The 25,378-nt window shown below is 37.0% G+C and overlaps 1 long non-coding RNA gene across 1 annotated transcript; it reads right to left on the bottom strand.

Moving 5' to 3' along the window:
- Positions 1-4,236: 4,236 nt before the first annotated feature.
- On the bottom strand, positions 4,237-7,601 carry LOC141553709 (uncharacterized). The gene is made up of 3 exons (XR_012485595.1): positions 7,543-7,601; positions 5,599-5,817; positions 4,237-4,302 (listed from the first exon to the last, which is right to left on the bottom strand). It is a non-coding gene; the product is annotated as an uncharacterized LOC141553709 (long non-coding RNA).
- Between the last annotated feature and the right edge of the window lie 17,777 nt (positions 7,602-25,378).

Below are 25,378 nucleotides of genomic sequence, written 5' to 3'. Positions count from 1 at the left end.
CCACTTCATCTTCCATTATAAAGGAAGATTGTTTTTCATTTTTGAAGAAAGTCTGTTCCAAAAGGCATGTGGATATTCACAATGGGGCACCTGCCTTAAACATTGTTCTCCTTTAACTGCTCACTTAGTTTTCTGACTGGAGAGAATTTCCCAATGTAGAAACATTATTCTTCCATTGGTCAATATTGGCTGGGTTTGGGCATCATTACAAGTGCACCCCTCATTAAGCAAATCTAATTGTTGGAAACCAAGCTTGCAAAACAAATAAATTGGTAGGCATAATTTTATTTACCAAAACAAACAATAAACAGTTTTTGCTTTAATTTTCCATTTGGTCCCTTGATCTCTAAGTGCCTAGTAGACAGTAAAATAGAAGAAACATGACTGAGTCTAGTCTGTGTTCATTAAACAGTTCCGGGAAAGCATTTACTTGTAGGATTAGTGAGTGAAATTACCCTTTCTTATAAATCACTATAAAGTGTGCCATCAAGAAACAATTTATGAGAGGATTATAACTAAATCATACGACAAAAAAGTTTATGATTATCTGCATATTTAAATGACTTGACTTAAACCAATATCTGAGCCGTCTTTCAAAATTCTGAGCAAATGTCATCTCCTCCATGAAGATTTCTCTAATCTCCTCAAGCTGAAAAAGCGTTTCCTTCCTCGAATCTTGTACAGCATTTTCAAAGGTTCATAGATTTAGAAGAAGAAAGGCCTTTTGCATCATCTAATCCCCAGCTTCTTAAACTGGGGGTTATGAGCCTGTATACAGTCTGAACGTGAAGGTCACAAAATTAAGATTTATTATCATTAAAATTTATTACCATTTGATTTGTATACCTATTTTCTTGAGCAGAAAAGAGTCATGAGTGGAAAAAGTTTAAGAAGCCCTGATCTAATCCATCCCACTCATCTTAATGATGAGGAAAATAAGTCCCAGAGAAATAGATGACATGAGAAATGACTCACAGAGTTGGGGTTCACAACAAGGCCCTGCGATTTTGACCTAAACCTAAATGCTTTTCTTCTATTTCACCCATAACTTTTTTACAAGTCCATCATATTCCATTCTATATTTTAATGTTTTTGAGTATGAATCATGTTCTCTCAAATCTGTAAACTACAAAAGATCATGGATTTTCACTGTATTATAATTTTCTTTGTATTCCCACTTATTCCTAATATTACATGCTTTTGCACAGAGGAAATATCTGATAAAAGCTTCTGGTATTACATTGATTTGAATTCTGAGCTACTAGAAAGAGCTCCATAAACATAGACTGAACTGAGTAAAAAAATTTTATTATGGTCACTATATTATGCTTATAAATCAAGAAAGAAAATTAATATATTACAAAGATCAAAATATGACTTAAAAAACTTAAACCATAGTTAAGAAGAAATTCAACTAATCACATTTTATTGGATATAGGCATTTCAAATTCAGTATGTTTAAACTTGAACACATTATCTTTCTCCTAAACTTACTTTTCCTCCAAACTTTCTGTTAAGGGCACCATCTTCTTTACTGCCATTCAAACCTGCAATCTTGGGTTCATCCTTGACTCCTCACTCATCCCATATATCCAATCAAGTTGCCCAGTCTTGGCTTTTCTACTTTCATAATAGGTCTAGCCTCTCTCTCTTTCCCTCATTCATGAAGTCATCACTCCATTAAAATCTTCATTTCTCACCCAAACAACTGAAATTGGTTTCAATGCTTCCAACTTTAAGTTATCCCTTCATTTAGCTGCCACACTGACTTTTCTAAACTCATGTCTGAATATATCATTTCCTTCAAACTTCAGTAGTTTGCTGTTATCATTGGGTCAAATATATATTCCTCTGACTAGCATTTAAAGATCTTCTGTACCTGCTCTCATTCTACCATCCTGGTCTTTCTTACCATCATTCCCCATTATTGCATTCTAAGATCCAGACAAAATGAGCTTCCTGCTATCCCTTACATAATATACTCCATCTCCATTCCTTTAGCCCTGCTGCTCGCCATACCTTAAAATACTTCCTCTTCATTTCCATTTTTAAAAATCCCTGACTTCTGCAGGTATTCATCTCAGGTGGTACCTTTTACATACAATTTTTCCTCATTCCTTCAGTTGCTAGTGCTCTCTTCACTAAAATAACCTAGCATCTATTTTGTATGTTTGCAAAAAAAACTTAGCTATATGTATATTAGATCCCCAATAGAATGTAAGCTCCTTGAGGGCAAGCACTTTTACTTTTTTTTCTTTGAAACTTTAGTAACCATCATGGTGCTTAATCAATTCTTGTCAATTGTTTGGTTAACTGTTCTTTCCCTAAATTCTATAAAAATGAACAGTAAATGACTAGGCCATTTTTTTTGTGATCAGTCTCCCTGGGATTTCCAAGTCAGGGTTCCAAAGGAAAAGGCATTTTCTTCCTCCTACCCTTACCCCACTCCAGGAATAGAAGGTGGTGACTTGCACATGGTAAGTAGTATTGGTATCGTGAATTCCTTGGACCTTTGATTTCTGAATATCTCTGCTTCTTAGTTTCCTTTTCTGATCACAAATCAGACAAGAATTCCTGAGAATATATGTTTTCATGGTCAAGATGCAGCAATCACTGGGACATTGCTTAAGTGCTTCCCCAGGGTAAATAAATAATAGGAGGTATAAATGGTTGCAAATGACCTGAGAGAAGAGATCCTGTATAGATTTGCCCAGTATGAAGCATTATTTCAATGCACCATAATACTAAATTCAATACCAGATAATACCAAATTCAAAATTTCTGAAGTCTTAGATCTAGCTTCTAAATCTAATCATTTAAGTGGAATTTCCTAATGGGATAGAATTTTCTTCTTAAAGAAAGGAGAATTTATTTACTAGTGTGTTGACAGAGGATCAAGCTCAAGCTAAGAGTCTGAATCCATGTCTTGAGGGTGAAGGAGAAGGGATCTACAGAGAAATGCAAATTAAGACAACTCTGAGATAGCAATACAATCTTTCAGATAGTCTAAGATGACAGGAAAAGACAAGGATGAATGTGGAAGGGGATGTGGGAAAACTGGGACACTGATACATTGTTGGTGGAATTGTGAATGGATCCAACCATTTTGGAGAGCAATTTGGAACTGTGCTCAAAAAGTTATCAAACTGTGCATACCCTTTGATCCAGCATTGCTGCTATTGGGCTTATATCCCAAAGAGATTTTAAAGAATGGAAAGGGACCAGTATGTGCAAGAATGTTTGTGGCAGATCTCTTTGTAATGGCCAGAAACTGGAAACTAAGTGGATGCCCATCAATTGGAGAATGGCTGAATAAATTAATTGTGGTATGTGAATGTTAAGGAATATTATTGCTTTATAGGAAACGACCAGCAGGATGATTTCAGAGAGGCCTGGATAGACTTACATGAACTGATGCTGAGTGAAATGAGCAGAACCAGGAGATCATTATACACAGCAACAAGAAGATTGTAAGATGATCAATCCTGATGGACGTGTCTGTCTTCAAGAATGAGATGATTCAAATCAGTTCCACTTGTTTAGTGATGAAGAGAGCCATCTATAGCCAGAGAGAGGACTATGGGAACTGAATGTGGATCACAAAATAACATTCTCACTCTTTTTGTTGTTGTTCACTTCCATTTTGTTTTCTTATTCATTTACTTTCTTTTTTGACCTGATTTTTCTTGTGCATCAAGAGCATTGTATAAATATGTTTATATCTATTGTATTTGACATATATTTTAACATGTTTAACACATATTGGATTGCTTGCCATCTAGGAGAAGGGATGGGGGGAAGGAAAAGAAAATCTGAACCACAAGGCTATGCAAGGGTCAATGTTGTCAAATTATCCATGCATATGTTTTGAAAAAAACCTTTATTAAATAAAATTAAAAATAAAAAAACAAACAAACAAACAAACAAAAGAGACGGAATCTAGACCTCGATAACTATCTATTGCCATAAGGTGTTTGGACAGTACAGGTTCAGTCAGTGTGAAACAGATATTTGTTTGGCAGCCCTCTAAATTATATTTATGTTCAGAGTCAGTCTAATGAGCTATTCAAATGTTTTATATTTCTGTATTTGCTCATGAATTTTTATTAATCTTTTATATCTTTTGCCTTTTATGTGGTAGGTAAAGTAAAATAATCATCTATTAATATATTGAATGAGCAACAATCAGGAAGCTATTATTCCATTTGGAGAAACATTAATACAAGCCTTCCCTTACCTTTATTTTAGTGATATCGCCAGAGTGAAATTCTAGACAGAAGGGACAAGCCAAAGGTTCAGTCCCTAAAATAAGACGAAATGCATGTGAGTCCAGGATCTAAAGGAGAAAGGGAACCTACACCCCAGGTTGTATTCATTCTATTTTAGCTTTTCTATCCAACCCTTTACCCTCTTAATGTTTGGTTAAGATTCCAGATCTTTTAATGAGCAAAATGCAAGTAGATTTAGGAAATGTATTTCAGTATCTGAGAAGAATAACTTGGTTTTTGATGGAGTTAAATTAGGCTGATCTGCTAAATCCAGAAGGAATCCAACAAAGGTTGACCATAGGCTATTCAAGGGCAAGAAACTTATTCATTCTTGAAAAGTTATATTATTATGCCTTAGAGGAAATCTATTATTTACACCATTACATGGCAAAATATTTTCTGGTTGTGCACAGCAGAATATAACCATTATGCTCCATTGGTATCCTCATGATAGCTTGAGAAAGAGAGGAAGTTTCCCTTCCCTCACCATGAAGTATTTCATGAAGCAAACTCATGCAAAGTTATGAGTGAGAATAACAAAACTGGAAAGACTTGGATGGGTTTCAATCATCATTATTGGGAGTGATAAAAACACTGATGAAATTAAAAATCCACTTAGGATCATTTGAAAACTTGACAACTCTTCTCCATGTAAGAAGGGCAACTTGGTATAATAGATGGACAGCTGACCTTAGGGTCAGGAGATCTAAATTCAAGAACCACTTCTGAAAAATGCTGGCTATGTGATCCTGGGTCATTTATAAAACCTCTTGATAACCCATGGAATGCAACTCTCTAAGATTTTAATTTGGAGCAAGTAGCTCCCTAAAATGGATAGAAGTTTCTACATGGAAGTTCCTTACTATGAAATTACATGGGCAAAAAACAAGAAACAACCCCACTTTTCACTTTTGAAGTTTGGACAACTGGCCAACCAAAGGGATATACAAAATATGGGCAATAATGTTCTCTTCCCTTCTTCCTCAAATAAAAACAAACCAAAAAAACAAACAAACTAACAAACAAAAACCCTTCTCTCTTCATTAACCTGATCCCTAATTTGTCAGGATTTTGTTCTAATTTAGCCTGGGTTTGCATGATTCACTTCCATTATATATTTTTTAAAAAACAACAGTCATTCATAACTTTATGAGAACAACTCTTTGGGTTGAAAAATTTTGTGGGTAAAGTGTGGATTTCAAAAACTGTTGTTCTTCCAGAGGAATATCAATTTCCACCCTGCCATATGCAAGTCATTTTTATGCCACTCTTGGGAACTTCCCATCTATTTACTGTGGGTTAAAAACAAACCAAAACACGTGATCCATACCACACAGTCCCCAGCAATGTTAGCCAAGGAGCTACGTCAGGCTGCTTGCGAGGCTTCAACTTCCCAAACAAATGACTGGGCAGACTTTTCGTGACAGCTTTATAAATGGGTGGATTTCGAAGTATGATGCATATGATGACTTGAGGGGAACTCCTTTTTGATGAATGATTTCCAATTACACAGGGGGCTTTAAATGCCACTGAGTCATCAGTCTGTAGTCTAAAAAAAACAAATGGAAAAAGCTTCCTTTCACCACTTTGCTTTATATTGATAGAGATTGCAACAACAACTGTGCTGTAAGAAACCCATGTATGCATCCCTCCTCCTCTGTGCACACATACAAGTCAGGTTTATTGAATCCTGAACCATAAGCAAGGGCTATTTTTGTTGTTGATGTTGTTGTTATTTTTCAAAGGGAAGAAATGTCAAACTGAAGTCAGCAAGGCTGGAGTTCACAATTCACCTGTCTATTAAAATGTGAATGCACCCTTGCCTGGACTATAATAGTTAGAGTCCACTTTCCCTGGACAGTGGGGTTAGTTGAGCCTGAAGGAAGGTAGCCAAGCTGCAGACTGAACAGTGGAACAGTCCAGATTCTAGGTGTTAAGCTTCTTGGATTAGAGTTGGCCGGGTATTTCTTTGCATGTACAATCTTCAAGCCTAGCTGGGACCATTCCTAGAATTACTCTTGTAAGGCCAGAAAATCTTGCTGGTGAGTTGACACCATGTAGAAAAGATCTTCATGGAGGTTCTATGTTGAATGTGGGGTTCATGGCTAGTTCTTCTTTGGCTTATGAATTTGCTCCTCTTTTCAGTTTACCATTGATGGGACATAGGTAACCAACCTAAGTTTCTCTCTAGAGCATAAGTCAGCAGGTGCCTAAAATAATATCATTTGTATTTATTATAGACTAGCTCATGTGATAGTTTAAGCTCAAACCACAGGGACTCAGGAAGCCTATAATGTAGGTATATATTTAGATAAATAAGATGTTGAATCTGGAAGGCCCCATTTCATGTCTCTAAATCCACCTATGATTTCTGCCCTTGTGGGGAGAAAGAGTTGTTTCTTCACTTTTCCAACTCTAAAACAAGCTAGAATTAGATGTATCTACTTCAATCAGATATAGTCAAGTCTCTGTTAGTGTGAATAATCAATCTCATAAAGCGGCTGCATATATTTAATTTTTTTTACTATTTAAAGTTATAATTTTATAAAATATAGTAATTGATTTCAGCCCCATAGAAACATACTGTACAAATTTGAATAATGCAACTACTTTGTGGGCACATAGGTCTCTTAGACAAGCAGAAGCCATATCTCCCTACACACACATAGCATCACAGAGCTGTGATTCAGGAAACTACCCAATCTACTTAGGTGAAGATTATGCACGTAATTTGTTATTATTTAATCGTTTTAGTTGTGTTTTCTTTGTGACCCAATCTGGGGTTTTCCTGGCAAAGGTGCTTCCTTCCCCAGCTCATTTTATGGATGAAGAGAATAGGATTAAGCGACTTGTCCTAGGTCACACAGCTAGTAAATGAGGCTGTATTTGAACTCAGGAAGATGAGTCTTCGTGATTCCAAGCCCATGCACTATGCACCCTATGAACATATATCTAAGGTCTCAAACTTTATAGTAAGAACCATTGGGGACATATTTGTATTTCTACCCATCACATATTCCCTCTTGATTATAGAGTAAATCTTATTACTTTCATATTGTCTCTTAGAGCAGTGTCTAATTAAATAGACTATTGAATATTGTTTCATAAAAGCATTTAACAAAAATGTTAAAAATAAAAATAGGCACATTACTAGCTATATTAGCTATAGTCATCACAAATTGATCCTGATTCAGTTACCACTGCAAATCTTACAAGTTAAAAAAAGTTATTTGGATTAGTGCCTGCCTCTCTTTTGTTATTTTCCCACCCTTACCTCAAGTCAGCATCTGTGTTACAGGTTTATAGGAAATCAGCGTGGACCATAATTCTCCCTGTTATGAGCACAAGGAATTAGGAAGTATCAGTCTCACACACACACACACACACACACACACACACAGACGCATTGCCATATTTTAACATTTCCTCCATGAACTTGTTAAATCCAGAAATCAACAAAACAATAAAATTAAGTCCTACTTTTTAATGTTTGCCAATTTCTGGTGTAAATGCTCAAAGCAAAAATTTAACAATTACTTCTCAAGAGCCTGTTCAAACTGGCTCCAACACACCTTTGGTTGGACTGGACATTGCCTACTTCCTCCTGCTCACTCCATCTATCTGCCATTCTCCTGCACTGGGAAATTCACCTCATATGGAGGTGGGCCAAAGCGTAGAAGGAGATCCTTGTGCCCCGTCCCCTGCACCTTCCACTTTGCAAACCATCAAGACTCAGAGTTATAGAAGGTTCAGTCCTAGGACACAAACAGGCAAATTCCCTATTAGGTCTCTGAAAAATCTTTTAATATAAATTATTTGCCTTAAATGGTTTTGTTTGGACTAGCACTTTGTCCATCACATATTAGGCCCCTAATAAACACATTGTTTCATTGGACTGTCCTAGCCACAGGCCCTTGGAGTTATGAGGAGCAAAGTGTGAGATATACTCTTTATCAAAATTATTCTTAGATTCAATTGTCACATGTGGTGGTGGTAGTGGGGAACCATATCATCACAGCCCTCTGGCAAGGTTTTGGCTGGCTGCAAAGACCCTGGGAGTAGTATTTCTTTCTAGCCTGGAAAAAGAGAAAGCTAATATGAGAGCATGACCGGAGAAATGATGTTTCTTCCTCCCCTCCACTGCTCTCCCTCCCCCTCCCCCGCCATCACATAGAACGATTAGGGAGTTTCTGAAGGTTTTTAGCAAGGGGGGAAAAAAAAGGATTCTCTGACACAGGGGTATATTGGAGTCAGCCTGAATCCACTACAGAGACCTGATTGTTAAATATTCCATGTTAGTATTTATACCCAAATGGTATAAATCAAGGCTGTATTTATTATTTTGTTAGTGGTCTAACCCACAAAAGCAATGGAGGAAATGCTAATAATTATGTAGATTAACTTAAAAGTATTTGTGAGTATATTTTTTTCAAAAGGCTTGTTAAGTGTTTACCAGCAGAGGCCTGACACACATGGAGCAGCAGAACAATCAAAATTGTTCATCCTTCGTTTTTGAAGAATACCAATAACATCACTGGTTATGTCTTAACTTTTGAGTGGATTAGGTTTAAGTGAGGCAGCATTGCACACAGTCATCAGGTTCAGGAGCAGGACAAACATCAAGATGACTGGTGATGGCCTAGGATTGTAATGTTTAGGCTAGCTTTCTGGAGGTCCTTCTGACGGGCCTTGGTCTCAGCAGGACAGACACCATGAGAATGGTCAGGCATAGAGTCTGGAGTCTTTATTCTGGCCCAGTCTTGATCTTAATGGAGGAATGCAGGAGGCAGCAGAGCCACCAGGATGATGGTCAAAGAGGGAATGTCTCATTTCCAGTCCTCTCAGCCCTTAAATACCTTAGTACGATTTCATCACTACAGTGTCCTGATTATGTGTGAACTAGAGAATCATTATATCACCATACTAAGTCCTGAATATATATGTGACCTAGAGAACCATCATCTCATCAATTCCACTGAGCTAACACCTTGTTCCAAGCATACTTTTCCAGAGCTCCTCTCTCTACACAGTTCATGGTGGATGACTTTGCCAAGCTCTGAGCACTTCAACATCTTGCTTCAGCCACCTTCATGCTCAGTGGAACAAGGGGTTCTCATCTGCCTATTCTGCTAGGGGAGTTTTCATGTGTTTGGGGTAGAACCTCCTCACAGTTAGCATTGACCTGGTTTAGCCTATCTGCTGAGATAGTGGCTCTGCATGCTACAGCTTTTTGAAGTCACAGGCAAGAGTTGGATGAAAGGTGGACAGCAAAGGTGGGTGGGGAGCCTTGGAAAGAGTTTGGCAAGCCCTCATTTACTAGAAGTGCAAGTCCTCCCTGAATACTCCTACACTACATAGATATTGGTAAGGCAGTTGTAGAATCTTACTGCAGTAGCTTCCTTAGGTGGTTGAAACATTGAGATGAAATACAAGATTGTGAAGAGATTGCAGGGAATGGGCTTTAGTTTGAAGGCATCTAAGGGATTATTGTTGTTATTGTTTGTCCTTCTCAAAGATGACCATGTCATCAAGGACATGATGCTATGATGAGCATGGATTTAAGCGAGGGAGGGCTGTGCAAGGTCACCTGCCTCACTTTCCCCTCTGGAACCATTTGGGCCCAATGGCAAGATGTAGATCAGGAAAATTGGAGCTGGCTCTCTTTTAAGCTTTTTAAGCTAAGGTCTTTAAAAGGTCTCAATATGACCAAAGCCAAGTCCAATGAGTGCGTAAGGGAGGTATGGAAGTTCAATGAAACCTTTTGCTTTTCAGAATAGTATTTTTTAAATAACTGAAGGAAATTTTACATTTAATTTAGATGATAGTGAAAATATAGGGGTTATTTTTTCCTTGTCTAAGTTCATGGACTCCCTATCTTCATTGGGAGTCTGTGGACCTCCAGTTAATACTATCTGTCCTATTTGAATCCCCTTCATTTTATAGCTGTGGGAACAGGCCCAGAGAGTCATACACTAAGTTAGCTGCAAAGGGGGTGTTGAACCAAGAACTCTGGTTTTTTAACTACTAAGAGATAACCCCCATTATTAAGGCTATTTGCAGTGGATTCATATTTATTATTTATCACTCGGGTTTCAAGTAAAACAACTTCTTATTCTTCTCTATCCTTTTTAGATAACATTTAATTTAACATTTTGTTTCTTTTAGCTATTCTAACTTAGTGGATAAAAAGATCAGCACTCAAATTCTGCCTCAGATTTTTAATAGTTTCATAATCTCAGTAAGTCACTTTATCTCTCTCAAATGAGAATAATAATTATAACAACTTCAGGATTATTATGAGGCTCAAATAAGATGATCTTTCTCCCCTCTGAGTAGCATTCTATTTTTCCAAATATATATAGATAGTTTTCAACATTCATTTTTGTAAGCCTTTGTGCTTCAATTTTTTTTTCTCCCTCCTTCCTTACCTTCCCTTTCCCCAAGATAGCAAGAAATCTGATAAGGTTAAACATGTATAATATTTTTAAACATATTGTTATATGTGTCATGTTGCCCAAGAAAAATTAAACCAAAAGGGAAAAAACAAAAGTAAAGAAAAAAAGGTGAAAATAAGATGCTATAAGATAATCTTTGTAAAGCATTTTACAGATCTTAAAAGTGTTAAAGAAATGTTAGTTATTATCCTCCATTTCCAAGTTTTGAAATAAAAGGTACATTTAAAATACAGCCTCATTTCTTTAAATTATCAGTGTGTTGGCCCCCAGATAAAGGTGCCAAGTTAAGCAATTTTTGGCCTGTGAGCCACCTCACTGTGAAAAAGCCACCTTGAAATGGAGAGCTTAGAGAAAACTGGTGAGAAGCAAGTAAATGAAGATCAGGAGCAGGGTAATTCCAGTCAAGGCAAGGAATGAGTGGTTTCAAATGCCAGGGGCTGAATCAACAGAGAGGAGAGACAAGAGTGATGGGAGCAAGCCGAATCTTAAGAAAAAGCCAGAGGATTCAGTTGGAGAGTGGGTAAATGAGAGAATAGTTGCTGAGACCACAGGGAACTGCCATATCTGCAGTAAGTGACATACATTATTTCCCCTCCACTGGATATGGGGATCCTGAGGAATCAGTGGAATGAAGGTAGTGTTCGTGCCAGGGGACATATATAAGGAGATGGGTGGAAAGCCGGCATTTATTAACAAGTATTGGCAAAGTTTAATTCTTGATTTAATTCTATGTTATTGGCATTGTGTTGAACTTGAAGTCATTAGGCTTGGTTTAATAAATGAAATATTGGTAGAGGCTTGTGAGTGGTGGGTTTAAATAGGGATAGTCTAATAGTACCAGGGACTTGAAGGGTAACTGAGAAAGGATGACAATAAGAAAGAGCCTTGTGGGATACACAACAATATAGGTTTTCTTTTTTTTTTTTTAATTAGAGGGGAATTTAAGGTGAAGAGATTTAAAACACACACACACACACACACACACACACACACAATTAAGTGCCCCTTCAAAGTGGTCACCTTGAGAATGGTAGATACTTTTTTTTCTAATGATGTTTTTGGAGCTACTCTTGCAAAGTTGCCTTTTGGATTAGTTTACAAACTATTAAAAACCAATTCTCATTACCTCTTAGTCACACCTCATCAGTCATGGCATGAATAAGGAAATGGGTCTTAGCCAAACTAGAAGTTGTTATGTAGTTAGATTCTTATTTGAAGGTTTGTTTAAAAAATTGAGCTGCTTTTGATTTAATAATTCAACTCCCGGACCTGGCTGGATCAATCCTGGCTATTAACTAAACAAAAATGTGAAATCTGTTAGAAAGGAAATGGCAAAGGCCCAATCTGAACCTCCCAAGATTGGTCTTGGCTATTCCCTTTGTACTCCAGGAAGGAGTTAAGTAACTAAACACACCTATGAATTGGCCAGGAGGGTATAAGACAAAACGTGACACGATTGTTTACTCCAGAAGCGATTGCTTGCAGACACATGTTAATAGTGCTCTGCATCAACATCAACTTTATGGAGCCCCATTGCAATGATCTAACTATATTACTCAGTGTGAGTAATGCCCAGGAGGAGAGTCTGTCTTGGTGTGTACATTAACACGATGTTCTGTGAATAAGACTTCACTGCTCTTAAATAGGAAATAGACAATATACCACCTGTTCTACCCAGAGAACATTACAGTCCAGGGGAAGTTCAATGGAGCAAGCATTTATTAAACACTTATTGGATAAGAGTGGACTCAATAGATGCAAAAATGAAAGGTGATATACCCCTGCCCCAGAATTAGAATAAGATTAAGCATGGAGGGAGGAAGAGAGGTAACATGACAGAAGAAAGAGAGCTTCAGAGTCAAGAAGAACAGCAGTTGAGTCTTTTCTGTGGCACTGACTGGGTGGGTGACCTTAGCCAAGTTAATTAGCCCTTCAGTATTATTGGCAACTCCCTAGGTTGCAAATCAGGCTGAGAGCTTCCTCCTTTCACCTCCCAATTTACAAGCATCCAATGGAGGGATTTAAGAGGGTCCAAGTATACAGGAGATCTGTATGGAGGAAACAAAGACATGGTGAGGTAGAACATAAACTGGTCCTTGAAGCATTTTAGTATAATACTGAAGCATCATAGGTTTATACTGGTTTGAACAGGTTAGAACCAGATTTGATGTATATAAACTGGTTTAGACTGGTTTTAACCTGTTAAAGCCCACCTGTCTTAAATTGCCTGTTTGAAATAGTCTCAGTTTAGACTGGTTAGAACGGGACAGTTTGAACTGGTTTAGATTGGTTTTAACTGGTCAGAACTGTTAGAACAGCTTTTAATTGGTTTGAACTATTTTATATAGTTTTGACTACTCCATCATAGAGGAACAGGAAAATATCTGTGAAAAGAGAGATATATAATTGAATAGATACAGCAGTAAGTTCTTTCTCCCTACCTTTCACATCTTCTCTCCACACCTCCCACAGACCTTGGAAAGCTCAAGCCTATAGAGCTCAAAGAGCTATTTGAAAAGAATGGATTAAGAAAGCATTAAATAATACCTTGAAATTCTCAGGAAAATTTCATTGACATGTATTTCAGCCACCTTTTCTGAAACTGTTTTTGGAAACTGTTGCAACCTTCATTATGAAATATCCATTTCCTAAGAAAGTAACTGAAGTGCTCTACATAGAAGAAAACTTAATTCAAGTAGGATGCATTGAATTTTTTGGTTTAGGGCTTTTTTTTTTCTTTTCTTTTTTTTTTTTCTTCTTTACTAAATCAACTTGCTTTTCTCCCTATTTGGACCCACTTCTAAACCAGGAGCTTGGATAGATTCATCAACTTCAGCCTCAGTTTAGAGAAGAACTATCCTCATATTATTGTGATAAGTTCTCTTCACTTAATTCTGAAATTTCTAAAACCTTTCTTATGCATATTAACAAATACATTTCCCCAAAACTTTTATCTCTTATGCCACAGTTCCCTTTTATTTTCCTGCCTCAGTTTCCCCAATTGTTCTGCCTCAGTTCCTTGAATTGTTCTCAATCCTCTGGTTGCAACCCCCCTTTCCTGCTTATTAGAACTGAGATAATTAGGGCTGTGGAAATCTGGCATTCCAAAAGATAAAACTCCAGATACCTAATTGACATTGTCTAAATCTAAGTCTCAAAATTCCTGGCTCTACTTGGACACCTCCTAAGTCCTTCCAATTTGTAAGAATTTATGGTCCTACCCCCAACCTGTCAGAACCAGATTGATGATCCCTGTCTGGAAATTCCCTATCACCAGAGTTTGGACTCCATTCCCCCCTGCCTCTGTTTAGCTACCAGAGCTTAAAGCCAAATATATATGTCCTTGAGAACTCACATTCGCTGCTGGCTGCTGGCTGCTTTGAGATATCAGCCCTGGGGGCATCACGCCCCCAGCACAATCCCTCTCTCTCAAATAAAATATTAAAAACTGTCTAATTTATATCTTGCCTCAGTTTCTCTGGCATTATATATCTTTCCAGGAAAAGATAAGTAAAAAAAATGTTGCTGTCTTCTGAAAGACAAGATATTTGGAGCTTCTGGTAAGTTTCTTACTGCCAAAATCTCACATCTTACTTTTCAGTTGAGAACTGGATTGAACTTTGCAGGTGATTTAGTCCAAATCTCATCTAACAAATCATGAAACAGCTCCAGAGAGGTAATAGGGGAATATGTGTCCAAAATCATGAAGGAAGTGACAGATATAAGACAGCAAACAGATTCACTGACCCTAATCCAGCATTTTCCCCACCATCACCAAACTACTCTTTCCCTTGTCTCCCATGAGGAAATTTGTTATGAATGAAATAGTTATAAACTGAATCAATTCCTTGTGTCTTTTTAAATGAACTGCTATTTCATTATGTCATTTTCTTTTTATAGGTTATTTTCCTTTGTCCTTTTCCATTCCCATTCCCATTTATCTTTTCCACTTGGGACCCCATTTGATATCTCCATGATAGTAAAAATAATTTCCATTGTATATTCCTTTTTCCTAGCAAATCCTTTCCCTGTTCCTAATTTAGTCTACCCAATTATTCTTGTCATTCTAGTCAACTTCTAGTCAATTCTAGTCAACTCAATTATTTAATTCATAGTTTGGAAGCCAGATGTGAAGAACAGTGTTCTATAGGATACTATAGTTTATATTATGTTTTATAAGCAAGGAATAAGATTTTATATTTTGTCCTCTGTAAGGATTTAAGTTGGGTTTTGTTTGTTTGTTTGTTTCCGCTCTGAGGCAATTGGGGTCAAATGACTTGCCCAGAGTCACACAGTTAGTGTCTGAGGTCAGATTTGAACTGAGGTCCTCTGAACTTCAGAACTGGTGCTCTATCCACTGTGCCACCTAGCTGCCCCAGGATTTAGGTTTTTTTGGTCACTTAAAAATCTTTGGGATAGAAAGGAACTTAGAGGAAGTTGAATAAAATTTTAATAAATGCTTTTATTATTTATTGCTTCTTTTTAAGATTTCAAGCTTGGTATATTTGAATTATTGCAATGATGGTTAGACCACGCTCATGAAGTAATGTTCTAACGGAGCAGAATATTATTCTCGGTGATTTTTTCTGATCACTATGAAAATATGGTTTCTTCTTGGGTCTTTAGCCCCATTCAGGAAAAAGACATATCAATATTCTCCAGTTTGTACAAAGAATTTTGGATTAGAGAAAGACCTTAGAAATCATGACAAACTATCTTTGTCTTCTTGAATATATGAAAGCATGAAATGCATTTAATAAATCCTTGTGGACACAGATTACAAAAGTGAGGCACCCTCTTCTTCCTCAAGAAACTTAGAATCTAATAGGAAAGATAACATATAGAGGGAAGTAGCTGCCAGGGAGGGGTGTTTTTATTTGGAAAGTCATGAGAGTTGTGATTAGAGCTACAGTGGCATGGAATGAATACTCTTTCCCAAAGAAATGACAATATTGATCTGATTTTGATTCCAGTACTGGGAGGGCTAGGAATGGGGGAAGGGAAATAAGGGTAGGAGAAGGAAGGACATGTCCTGTAGCAGACAAATACATGACTGTGGGGTAAAGTGAGATATGACTGGAGCTAGTTCGATATTGTGGGTAATGTGAGATACTCATCAGTACAATGCAGGCTCTGGGGGTGGAAATTCCAGGGCTAAGAAGGTAAGGCAAGGAGGCCCAAAGTTAGGTGATATTTCTATGGTCACCTAGATATGTGGTGGCAGAGCTTGGAGTAGAGTCTAGATTTTGGGACTTCCAGGTCAGTACTCTTTCTGTTATAACTCATTATCTCCAAAATACAAAGCAAAATGCTAAATGCAATAATTCACATTTAAATCGGCAGTTACACTAGCCTTCTGTATTCTGAGAAGCCTCCTATGAAAGGAGTCTTTCAGGTTCTGCCCTGAAAAAATGCAGGGGGGAAAATCATATTTTGTAACATAATAGAACATTGAGACAAAAAAGCAGAAAATCTGTCCTTTAGACCCATGCACACTATTTACATTAAAGCCAGCCCTGGGAGTGCTACAAAATAATTCTCTCCTCATTTGAGTTGTGGCTTCCTTTGTTTGGTACCTCTAAGGAAGTTAATATGTTTCCCATTTACTGGGAACTCCTTAGCACTAACTTAGGTAAGTAACCAGGGATCTGTATCCCAAAAAGATCATTAAAAAGGAAAAAGGAATCACTTGTGCAAAAATGTTTGTGGCAGCCCTTTTTGTAATGGCAAGGAAATGGAAACTGAATGGATGCCCATCAATTGGAGAATGGCTAAATAAATTGGGGCATATGAATGTTATGGAATATTATTGTTCTATAAAAACAACCAGCAGGATGATTTCAGAGAAGCCTGGAGAGACTTACTGAACTGAGTAGAAGCAGGAGAACATTGCTATGCACAGCAACAAGAAGATTATGTGATGATCAATTCTGATGAACATGGCTCTTTGCAATAATGAGGTGATTTGGACCAATTCCAATAGACTTGTGATGGAAAGAGCCATCTGCATCCAGAAAGAGGACTCTGGGGACTAACTGTGGATCACAATATAGTATTTCTGCCATTTTTGTTATTGTTTGCTTGCTTCTCTCTGTCTCTCTCTGTCTCTGTCTCTGTCTCTCTGTCTGTCTCTGTCTGTCTCTCTGTCTGTCTGTCTGTCTCTCTCTCTCTCTTTTTCTCTCTCTCTGATTTGATTTGTTTTGACTTTGTTTTTGATTGGATTTTTCTTGTGCAGTATGATGAATGTAGAAATATGTATAATGGAGTTGTACATGTTTAACATGCATAGGATTGCTTACTGTCTGAAGGAGGGAGTGAGGAAGGGAGGAAGAAAAATTTGGAACACAAGGTTTGTAAGGATGAATATTGAGAATTATCTTTGCATGTATTTTGAAAATGGAAAGGTATTATTAAATATAAAATGAATAAATTAAAAAATAAATAAATGAATAATCAAATAAATAAAGGAAGGAAAGTGACAAGAGGGTCAGGTGGTGACTGACTTCAAAAACACAAAGTTTTGATAATTTTAACTCTTCTCTGATTTCCATTTTCTAATTCATTGTGCATATATCATAGTGGGCCATTCATATTTAAGAATCTCAAATTGAAATATAGTGCTTCTCTCATCCTTATAAGTATGTTAATAGCTAGACATCAGGAATATTTATAGACAACAGGAAGATCTGAGTTCAGATCTAGTCTGAGACATCTATTAGCTATGTGTCCCTTGACAAATCATTTCATCTCCATATGCCTTAGTTTCCTTAACTGTAATAATAGGGAAGTACTATTGTTTCTGTGAGGGTTGTTTTGAGGATCAAGTAAGCTATTTGTACAATTCTTAATATGGTATCTGTCATATGGTTGTGGTTTAATAAATGCTTATTCCTTCCCTATTGACAAGAGAATTATTGGTGAAGCACTGCAGTTTTCTTTCAGATACTAATAACTGGGTTGGTAGAGGACTTTCCCATCACAGGATACATGTTTTAATATTTATGTTTAAATTGCCTCTTAATGAACATTATTTCCCACTTCCTGAAGAAGTAACATCAAGAACCCAGCACTGTAGGGTAGCTGGAATCTCTAGACCAGGAGAAGGAAAATCTAGGTTTGATTCTGTATTCTGAAATTATTGGTTGTATTAATGCAAGTCTTTTAAGTTGTGCAGGGAAAATAATTTTAATTACCGATGATTTAAGGAATCTAGAGTTTTTTCTCCTTTTTTTTTTTCTAAAGTCCTAATTTCAAAGTTCAGTCTCTGAAAGACATTATTAATAATGAGATTGAATAAACTTTCTCCTCAATTTTGATCAGAACTCATCCAACTTTTTAAGGAATTTAATCATAAGTGGGGAAGCCCATTGCATTCTGCACAAGTTTGGGTGTGGACAAGTTCTTTGATTATATTGCTCAAGGCTGGACAATTTAGAAGTAAATGGCATAAAATTACATTTCCCCCAACCCTTCATTAGAATACCTTTCTTTATAATATTCATTCTCTTAAAACTGTTAACCAATCAGAGTTGATTGCTATCCTTATAAACACCCAGTCTTCTAAATACATATAACTATGAACCCACTGCCATGGTTGATAGTTGGCATTCAAGAGTGTCACTGACCCTTTTATTAATAAAATATTAGCATTATTAATAATAAATGATTAATTATCCAGAAAGTATATCTTTTAAACTTTTCAAATGTCACAGTATGCTTTTCACTCCTCTTTCAGTATTGGTGTAGGATCAAATGAACTGGTCCATGAAAGCCCTTTGTAAAGGCAATGTATCATGATCGATTGACCCATGAGTGAGCAAAAGAATTCACACATTGGCTACTTTACAAATAAGTTAATTTTATTGAATAGGCATTATAGCTTCTCTCTGTTTCAAATGATGGAGAAGCTGGGTCACACAGATTACAGAGCTATCATTTACTTGAAGTAATCTTTCATAAAAGAAAGAAATTAAATATACAGTTCTGCTATAAAAAGTGCGACAGTCATAACTGGAAGTTTTCCAAAACGAAAGCAAGATTTACTACATATTGCAAAAATTGGTTTTAGTGCTTTAATACTTTACAAAGTAACAACCCAACTGCTAAAAACAGCTCTTACATGTCTTTCTTTGTCCAAGAATGGATCAGATTAAAAATAACATTGGACTTTAATCCGGATGACAATCACATGTAGAAAAAAGTTCTTGATCACTTGCATTTTTTTCAAAGCAACAGAATTCAGGCCCATTTTTTAACATTGATGGTTTTGTTGATCCATATCCATCAAGTAAGAAATGGTAGGAAACTAAACACAAGAAAAGTGGATTGTTTCACCCAAAGACTGATGACAATCAGTCAATCAAACCATGGAAGAAAAGGGGAAAATGTACCATTCACTCATTTCCACACAGGCTGAACACATATTTATATGGACATGTTGAACACAAGGGTAACCCGGAAAGTCACTGTGGTTTTACGAAAAGCTTTTCTTCATTTCTTATGGTCACATCAAATTGCCTTAGTAGAATGATCTGCTAGAATTCTTGAAACTAATCAAAGATGATGATAAACTAGGCTCAGTTCTGGAAAGGGCTAGATAGAGATGATTTGTTACTAAAAAGTTTAATTCTTCTATAGAATCAGGCAAGTCTAATTCTCATTGTTCTAACACTTGATTTATTCATGTGTCTAAGAAAACCCTGTAACCTACCAATCAGCTAGGGATCTATAAACTGAGAAGAGGCATTTTGTCTCCCTCAGTAGGTGTTTTGGATACTTTTTGTTGCTATATGTATTGGTTTTCTTTAGCCTTATTTGCAGTTCCTACCTTTTATCAGTTCCACATAATGACTTTGGGCATCATTTTTTGGAAACAGCTCTTTCTTCTTCCTCCCACAGAAGTCTCAATTATACTTGTTGCTCCAATTTCATTGCCCAGATGTACAGGATTCTTCAACCAAAGAAACATCAATGGGCATCTTCATATGGTCAATTAATGGAAGGTCATATAATTTGGAGAGGAGATAGAAGTGTAACCCCCTCATCAAGAGTTTTCTTGCAAATAAGTAAAGGGAACAGGCTCACATCCAATCAGTTTGGCAATAAAGGGTAAATCTTTAATTCAGAGCATCTAAGAAACAGGTTGCACGTCCTTGGATACATGCTTCAGAAAGCCTATTGCTTGTGTTTTGGTTTAAGTCAGACAGTTGGACACTAGCAAAAAGTATGGTCAAGGCAGTGTCCAGAGGTATCACAGATTTATGTCTTTTAAAAATGTGATTAATGGAATCAAGGCCAGAGATTAAAGACAGTTGGGAAGGCTTTGTATTGTGCCCCAGTCCGTCCCAAGGCCCTACAAAATATTAACAGTATTTTGCCACCAACCCTTAAAAAAGATAAAACTTAGCCAAAGTATCCAGAAGATAAAGTGCCAGTTTTTATAAAGGGTTCCACAGCAAAATAGATAATCTCTATGAGGGAAGCTGGGCACTATGGGAATACACTTTTGGTCATCACATGAGAAGGCTTTAAAAGAGTGGAGAAGGAAAGGAATTGCAAATTGGAAGCCATGAGACAAGAGCCTGCCTTGTCTCTCTCTGGAGCTTTTTTGAGGTTTAAGCTTCAAAGTCCAGTTTGATAAGGCTGTGTCTGGAGGATGCCATAACCATCAGTTTAAAAGTGAGAAAAATAGGCGGATTTGGGGCCTCAAAGATGTTTATTTTAGTGTTCATCTACCTGGTACCTTCTTCTATCAATCCCACTCCAAATAACCCTCCCTCCAAAAAAAAACAATCCAAGCAAAATCAGAAAACAAAACTTACTGTTTGCATGTATGATTTTGCAACCTATCCCAAAGGGTTGAAATATAATAGTCCCTTGGGGATTAGTCCCTTGGATTAAATGATATGATTGTAAAAATAATTTATCATGTGCCTGATTTATAGTGCCTAATAAGCACTATATAAATTCTTATTTCTTTCCCTTTCCTTCCCTCTCCTTAGAGAATGGCTCACAAAAACCTAGATATAAGTAGTTACTTTCTTTAAAATATCTGTATAAAGAATGGAGAAGTAAAGTGGAGATAAAGTGTAAAGAACCTCAATCCAGGAATCAAGAAACCTGGGCTCTACCACTAGAATTTTGTGACCCTGCTCAATTCATGTAATCAATGTGATTTCTTTATCTGTAAGATGAAGGATTGCATCTGATGCTCCCTAAGATTGTTCCTAGTTTGTTCATATGCTTCAATTCTACACCTTCTCTAGAGCAGAGGTTTTTGGGGAAGGAAGAAGAAGAGTGGACAAGAAGGATGGAGAAGGGAGAGAAAGGAAAGAGAATTGTGGGAGAAATAGAAGGAAGGAGGAAGGGGAGGAGGAGGAAGAGGAGAAAGAGAGAAAGAGGAGGAAGGGGAAGGAAGAGCATCAAAAGAAAGCTTGACTCAGAGGTATCAGTGGATTTCATTGACATGGTTACTGAGCCATTCTCAGCTTTAACTTTGGAACTCTAAGGCAGATAGCTGAACAGTCAGCATTTATGGAGAGGTCCATTAGGGCAAAGTACCAATATTACCCACATCATCCATTCATAGCATCCATATTTATCTTGCCATACCTGTTAGTTATCTATGACAACCAGGTAACATAATCTAGAACATGACTAGATGTAAGGAAGCAGGTAGATGGTGGGGCAATTCAACTAGCTTGCCTGATAGAAATTCCCCACTTTTATTAATAGTAGTATACTCTATGGATGGAATTCAGGCTGAATTTTCCTCTTTCAGGTCATCTTAAGGGCTACAGTATGATAGTTTCTACTTTTATTCCCTCCCAAACAACTTAAAAACTGTATTGACATCCTGAAATAATTGAATTGGCTGATTTGTTTTTCCCTAAGTTAGCTGGTGTCCTGGAGAGACAGTGTAAAACTGGGTTGAAATCTTATTTATATTCCTTGGCTTTTGCAGAATGAATTGAGTTTTATTGTTCACAGCAGGTATATTTGTAAAGCTCCTTGAGGCACACTCCCCGGAGGGAATTTAAAAAATGGTAACATTATCAACATAATGCACTGCTCCCATACAGACAGATTTATGATCCTTGTTTGTATATGGATGAAGCAGACAGCAAAATAAAAAAAAAAAAAAAACAGTTTCTCCCAATTATTTTTGCAAGAGAAAATAAAAAGCAGTGTGCCTGGTGGCATTGTACAGGGGCAGCAGCTTCTGAAAAGCAACTGGACTGCAACTGGAAGCAATTTCCTTTCAGCTTTGCTGACTGAAAGCATTATCATGATGCTAAAGAAGTGAGAAAGAGGCCAACCGGGATCCTGATAGGGTCAAGGGCAGCACTTGCCTGGATCCAGGCAAAGTGGGAGGTGAGGATGAGATATTGAGGAAGATCAAGAGTAGCTGCATCTGGCCTTTGATTTCAGGAACTAGTGGGTCCTGATTTCTATAGGCTGCAGTGGAACCCCCTTCTGAAAGCAGAGCATCACTGCCTGGTCTCACGAACCATCTCACTCCAGAATGGGAACTGGCTTTCTAGGGATGAGGGCATGCTGAAAAGGGACAAGATGCTTGGCTCCACGCCAGGAGGAATGATGTTCTAAGTTTTTGCAGGGGGCCTGCCCACTTCTCCCATCGTTTATAGATATGTTGATAACATTTATAAGACATGTTCATAACATTCATGGCCAGTGTTGTGGGGAAGTGGAGAGGGGAGCGTGACTCAGATGCCATATTTTCTTGTGCTCCCTTTCCTAGCGTATCTGTATGCGTCCTATGGTAAAGCATAACTTGTTAGAAGAGTTACACTTGTCTAAGATACCCCCGAAGTATTTCAGCAGGAGACAGAACAGAAGCCAGCAGAGTAACACACAATTGGGGCAACTAAAAGTATTTACAGCCATAATTACAGGAATAGGTGGGGACTGAGGCTGTATCGAGTTAAGTGACTCCCAGTCCCCAGGGAGTCACAACTTTAAGGCTGTTTGGAACTGGCTGGCTGCTAACTGCCTTGGACCTTCCACAGTGCGAGTGGACATCAGCCATTCATATGTCCTCAGAATATATAGTCCCTGCAGCACAGGTGAGGAAAAACATCCTGTGACTTGGGATTGTAGGCTCATTTTTTCAAGAGGTCCAACTTCCCTAAAAGAAGGAACACCAAACACTTGGACAAGAAGGAAATAACAAGGATTAAGAAGCAGATTGCTAATAGATATTTGAGTTGACTAAGATAAGGTTCTCTTTATCTGGGAAACTATTCTTTTTTCCCCTTTAATTACTTGCGATATTATAAGGTTTCTATTAACTCAATCTACATGGACAATAGCAGGAAAAACAACAACAAACAACAAACAAGACATAGATAAGGATGCCAATACATGCAATACATAGTCACATCTTTGCCTCTGGATGCTGACACACAAACAAGACAATGTCCCAACTTTCCATAAGAATAAGTTGGATATTTCTTTTGTTTTCTTTGTATTTTACCTACTGTTGATAATACAAAAGTCTCCTAAATTGCCTAATCACTTGAAATATGTTTTTATGGGCCCATTTGATTTTAGTGAAGTATGTTCATGGATCCTAAATAAGATTTTAGAACAAGTCAGGCTTCCAGGTTGTGTGGCTGAATAGCCGTTTTCCCAAGAGTCTTAGAAGAAGGGAAGGTTAAGAATTCAATCCCCTAGTATTCCCCCAAATATTTTTTTGGAGTGGGGAGAGGAAAGGGTGCACTCAAAAATTCATGAAACTTCTAACAGCAAGTCTTTGCAAATAGTCAAGTAAATCCACTTTTAGAAATCACATGTATGGATTCAAATTGTTCTGAATCCCAGTTAAGCCATCTGGGAGGGAACATTTATTTAGGTAACAAAAAACTCCAAGATAATTTAAGGATTTTGAAGTTGCTTATTAGAAGGGGAAAAAAAATCAAGCTTTTCAATGAAAGACATTTGCATGTTCCACTTTTTCAATAGGTAATTTAGGACACACACAGATAGCATTCAGAACTTTAGAGAACAGTATATAACTCTCTTCTGGTTAAATGTCTACATTACAATTCTCAAGTTACTCCACTAATGTGACAACCCTGTTTATAATAAAGGCGCAAAATATTGCTCTGCGGCATATTTTGAAAATAATATAAAAATAATTTCTATATTACAATTTAAATTTGTCTTGTAAAGTGTCAACATAATATAGCTTGAAATCTACAAACAGAATACACTTACAAACACCTTCCTTTAACAACAGACCTTTCTTTTTTTTTTTTTTTTAATCATATACACAGATAGTAAGTGTGCAAACAAATATTAAGCAAATTACTGAAACAACCTCCATTGTATTTTATGAATATTTGATGGGCCTTTTTGATTCTTGCTAAGAATCAATAAGGACAAAAAATAAAGACTTAAAATAAACCAAGTGGACCAAAGTGAACGTGGACCACCTACAATCGTTTGCTATCCGACGGGGCCTTTGATCACCTAATTATGACAATTCCTCTGGAGCAAGGGATCTTCCTCCCAATGATTCTCACTGTCTTTCTAGGGGGAAAATATTCCCTTACTATTTATCCCTCTCTGTTATATCCTTTTTAAAAATTTGCTTCCATAAGTAAATATAAATCATAGACCCCTTGGCCAACCCCTTAATTTTGATTGATGAAGAAACTGGGGCCAAAATAATAAATGGCTTTCCTGGTGTCACACTGCTAGACAGTTACCTCTCCAGTCAAGATCTCCCAAGTCCCAAATCAATGATTTTTCTACCACACTACACTGCAGTCCTCCAAAAAGTGATTCTGCATTCTAAAAAAGCATTTTGTAGCAATAAGCTAATTGTTACTGGTTCATATTCTGTATGATATTATAATTTAGTCAGAAAGACCTCTGGCCAGGGATCTAGCCTAATTCTGTCTTTTATGCAGCATGCAACATATTGGTGTCCAGGATTATTAAATTATAATATAAAAATAGTTTTTTCTTTTTGTTTTGTTTTTTTTTTTTTTGCAAATACTGTTGGAAGGATGGCTCTCAAGAAAAAGCATAGAAGATGCAATTAGTTTATGATCTGAAATGGATGACTCAATCAACAAGCTTTAATTGCCAGGTACAATGTCTGGGCTCAATTGGTACCATTCGGGCTTTACCAGGCAGAGTCAATATGCTGGCTTGACCAGTCCATGGTGTTTTGGACACAGAACATCTTTGTGATGAGACATGTCTAAAACTTTAGCTAGGGATAGATTTAGAATATTTTCTTTTTTCTTTTTTTTTTTTTTAATTTTAGTGGATTATCTTTCAATACCTAGAAGTGGCAGTGGGGTAGGGGTGAAAATTTTTTTTTTTTTAATTAAAAGATTAGGTTATCACATTCTCTAAGAAGTGACAGAAATTACTCCACATAGAATTTAAAATTTCTTGTATTACAATGCTTTTTTTTTTTTTTTTTAAATGGGGAAAGGGACTGTGGGAAGAAAGGATTCTGTATGTGTTTAAACCAGGCAGAGTGCATGAGAAAGGTAAAACATTTGCATAGCAAGTTTGTCTTTGAAAAATTTGACAAGCAGAAGGACTGTACAATTAGAAAACTTAGAAACAAATATTAACTTTGTTTGATGCTCTCATGCCCCCCGGGGGTGCCTG

The sequence above is a fragment of the Sminthopsis crassicaudata genome, chromosome 2, assembly GCF_048593235.1.
Source record: "Sminthopsis crassicaudata isolate SCR6 chromosome 2, ASM4859323v1, whole genome shotgun sequence".
In the NCBI taxonomy this organism is placed as follows: domain Eukaryota; kingdom Metazoa; phylum Chordata; class Mammalia; order Dasyuromorphia; family Dasyuridae; genus Sminthopsis; species Sminthopsis crassicaudata.
The sequence above is the reverse complement of the archived record's forward strand: the minus strand, read 5'-3'. Positions and strand labels throughout refer to the sequence as shown.